Consider the following 4,499-nt stretch of genomic DNA (forward strand, 5'->3'; position numbering starts at 1 on the left):
ATTTTCAACCACTCCACAAATTTCTTGTTAACAAACTATAGTTTTGGCAAGTCGGTTAGGACATCTACTATGTGCATGACACAAGTCATTTTTCCAACAACGCGTTCTGTCTCCTAGAGATGAATGTATGTACTTTGGTGCGAAAAGTGCAAATCAATCCCAGAACAGCAGCAAAGGACTTTGTGAAGATACTGGAAGAAACAGGTACAAAAGTATCTATATCCACAGTAAAACGAGTCCTATATCGACATAACCTGAAAGGCTGCTCAGCAAGGAAGAAGCCACTGCTCCAAAACCGGCATAAAAAAGCCAGACTACGGTTTGTAACTACACATGGGGACAAAGATCGTACTTTTTGGAGAAATGTCCTCTGGTCTGATAAAACATAATGACCATCGTTATGTTTGGAGGAAAAAAGGGGGACGCTTGCAAGCCTAAGAACACCATCCCAACCGTGAAGCACGGGAGTGGCAGCACCATGTTGTGGGGGTGCTTTGCTGCAGGAGGGACTGGTGCACTTCACAAAATAGATGGCATCATGAGGCAGGAAAAGTATGTGGATATATTGAAGCAACATCTCAAGACATCAGTCAGGAAGTTAAAGCTTGGTCGCAAATGGGTCTTCCAAATGGACAATGACCCCAAGCATACTTCCAAAGTTGTGGCAAAATGGCTTAAGGACAACAAAGTCAAGGTATTGGAGTGGCCATCACAAAGCCCTGACCTCAATCCAAAATAACATTTGTGGGCAGAACTGAAAAAGCATGTGCAAGCAAGGATGCCTACAATCCTGACTCAGTTACACCAGCTCTGTCAGGAGGAATGGGCCAAAATTCACCCAACTTATTGTGGGAAGCTTGTGGAAGGCTACCCAACACGTTTGACCCAAGTTAAACAATTTAAAGGCAATGCTACCAAATACTAATTGAGTGTATGTAAACTTCTGACCGACTGGGAATGTGATGAAAGAAATAAAAGCTGAAATAAATCACTCTACTATTATTCTGACATTTCACATTCTTAAAATAAAGTGGTGATCCTAACTGACATAAAACAGTACATTTTTACTAGGATTAAATGTCAGGAATTGTGAAAAACTAAGTTTAAATGTATTTGGCTAAGGAGTATGTAAACTTCCGTCTTCAACTCTTATATGGGGGATACAACCTTCCCAGCTCTGCAGATGTTGCTACGAAGAGACAGAATCATTAGATCATTTGTTTTGGTAGCTTGATTTTGGTCACAGGTCCAGGAATGGCTGAAGAACTGCAACCAACTCTGCAGATAGCACTGCTGGGGGATCTGAAACGTCATAGTCAATATGATCAATAATATAATACTATTAGCAAAAAAAAAAAAATGTTTTTATTTTTTATTTACAAGATGTAGAAATTATGAGAACATAGAACGGTTCAGAACTTTTGTGAAACATCACGGCACAGTTGAAAAAAAATATTTGGAAAAAGAAATCTAATATGGATGATGTTAAGACATAGATGGGAGGGGTTGAATGGAGCTGAAGGATGGGACTAATAACAACTAATAACAACAAGATAACAAAATGTATAACATACTGTGTCCGTAAAACCTATATAGGTTCAGAACATTTTGTGAAATAAATAGATGGGAGAGGTTGAGATTAGAGGAAGGACAGGAGTAAAAACAAACAAAATATAACTATTGTAAAATAGACTGTGTCCATGAAAATGTATATAGTATTATATAGTATGTATAAACTGCAAGTAAAGGCCTAAGCGTTGTTGTTCTCTAGTTTACTCCAATTAGAGGAGGGGTGGTAGGGTTATAAAGTAATAAAGGAAAATATATTTAAAAAAATGTGTATATACAGTACCAGTCAAAAGTTTGGTGACACCTACACATTCCAGGGTTTTTCTTTATTTGTACTATTTTCTACATTGTAGAGGGGAAAGAGAGGAGAGAGATGGAGAGAGAGAGAGGAGGTTGGGTCACAATCCTTTTCCCTTCTCCCGGACTTGTGCATTCCTTCATTTGTCGTCCAAAGAGAAGCCATGTGGATGTACAGTACCAGTCAAAGGTTTGGACACACCTACTCATTCAAGGGTTTTTCTTTCTTTTTTTACTATTTTCTACATTGTAGAATAACAGTAAAGACATCAGAACTATGAAATAACACATATGGAATCATGTAGTAACCAAACAAGTGTTAAAACAAATCAAAATATATTTTATATTTGAGATTTCAAAGTAGCCACCCTTTGCCTTGATGACAGCTTTGCACACTCTTGGCATTCTCTCAACCAGCTTCATGAGGTAGTCACCTGGAATGCATTTCAATTACCAGGTGTGCCTTGTTAAAAATGAACTTGTGTAATTTCTTTCCTTTTTAATGCATTTGAGACAATCAGTTGTGTTGTGACAAGGTAGGGGTGGTATACAGAAGATAACCATATTTGGTAAAAGACGAAGTCCATATTATGGCAAGAACAGCTCAAATAAGCAAAGAGAAACAGCTGTCCATCATTACTTTAAGACATGAAGGTCTGTCAATCCGGGGCCTTTCAAGAACTTTTAACGTGTCTTCAAGTGCAAAAACCATCAAGCACTATGATGAAACTGGCTCTCATGAGGACCGCCACAGGAAAGGAAGACCCAGAGTTACCTCTGCTGCAGAGGTTAAGTTCATTAGAGTTACCAGCCTCAGAAATTGCAGCTCAAATAAATGCTTCACAGAATTCAGAGACACATTTCAACATCAACTGTTCAGAGGAGACTGCGTGAATCAGCCTTCATGGTTGAATTGCTGCAAAGACACCACTACTAAAGGACACCAATAAGAAGAAGAGACTTGCTTGGGCCAAGAAACACGAGCAATGGACATTAGACCGGTGGAAATCTGTCCTTAGGTCTGATGAGTCCAAATTTGAGATTTTTGGTCCCAACCGCCGTGTCTTTGTGAGAGACACAGGTGAACGGATCATCTCTGCATGTGTGGATCCCACCGTGAAGCATGGAGGAGGAGGTATGATGATGTGGGGGTGCTTTGCTGGTGACACTGTCAGTGATTTATTTAGAATTCAAGGGACTCTTAACCAGCATGGCTACCACAGCATTCTGTAGCGATACGCCATCCCATCTAGTTTGCGCTTAGTGGGACTATCATTTGTTTTTCAACAGGACAATGACCCAAAACCCACCTCCAGGCTGTGTAAGGGCTATTTGACCAGGAAGGAGAGTGATGGAGTGCTGCATTAGATGATCTGGCCTCCACAATCACCTGACCTCAACCCAATTGAGATGGTTTGGGTGTCATTGTCGTGTGTGTAGGTGGCAGGGAAGTCAGGCGCAGGAGAAACCAACTTGGTGTAACTGGAGTAGTTTAATTATTATAAAACAAACTCCAAAAAAACAACGTACATAAAAATAAACATGGGTAAACATACCCGCCGCACACCTATACAAAATACAAGAACACATAACCACAAACAATCTCCGACAAGGACATGAAGGAAACAGAGGGCTAAATACACAGCATGTAATTAATGGGATTGGAACCAGGTGTGGTAGGAAGACAAGACAAAACCAATGGAAAATGAAAAATGGATCAATGATAGCTAGAAGACCGGTGACGTCGACCGCCGAGCACCACCCGAACAAGGAGGGGCATCGACTTCGGCAGAAGTCGTGACATTGGGATGAGTTACACTGCGGAGTAAAGAAAAAGCAGCCAACAAGTGCTCAGCATATGTGGGAACTCCTTCAAGACTGTTGGAAAAGCATTCCTCATGAAGCTGGTTGAGAGAATTCCAAGTGTGTAAAGCTGTCATCAAGGCAAAGGGTGGCTACTTTGAAGAATCTAAAATATATTTTGTTTTAACAATTTTTTAGTTACTACATGATTCCATATGTGTTATTTCATAGTTTTTATGTCTTCACTATTATTCTACAAATGTAGAAAATAGTAAAAATAAACACAAACCCTGGAATGAGTCGGTGTGTCCAAACTTTTGACTGGTACTGTATATATATGGGGGATTGGAAGTGATGCAGACAATTACATTACAATCTACCCCCTAAACAAATCTACCCCCTGGAACTCTAGCAGTGTATAATGAAGACAGAGGACTGGCAGTTTCTGGACCTCTAGCAGTGTATAACTAAGAGGACTGGCAGTTCCTGGACCTCTAGCAGTGTATAACTAAGAGGACTGGCAGTTCCTGGACCTCTAGCAGTGTATAACTAAGAGGACTGGCAGTTTCTGGACCTCTAGCAGTGTATAACTAAGAGGACTGGCAGTTCCTGGACCTCTAGCAGTGTATAACTAAGAGGACTGGCAGTTCCTGGACCTCTAGCAGTGTATAACTAAGAGGACTGGCAGTTCCTGGACCTCTAGCAGTGTATAACTAAGAGGACTGGCAGTTCCTGGACCTCTAGCAGTGTATAACTAAGAGGACTGGCAGTTCCTGGACCTCTAGCAGCTCTTTTCTGTACATTTAGTATATGCGATAGTAATGACTCGG

The sequence above is a fragment of the Salmo trutta genome, chromosome 21 (assembly GCF_901001165.1).
Source record: "Salmo trutta chromosome 21, fSalTru1.1, whole genome shotgun sequence".
NCBI classification, from domain to species: Eukaryota; Metazoa; Chordata; class Actinopteri; order Salmoniformes; family Salmonidae; genus Salmo; species Salmo trutta.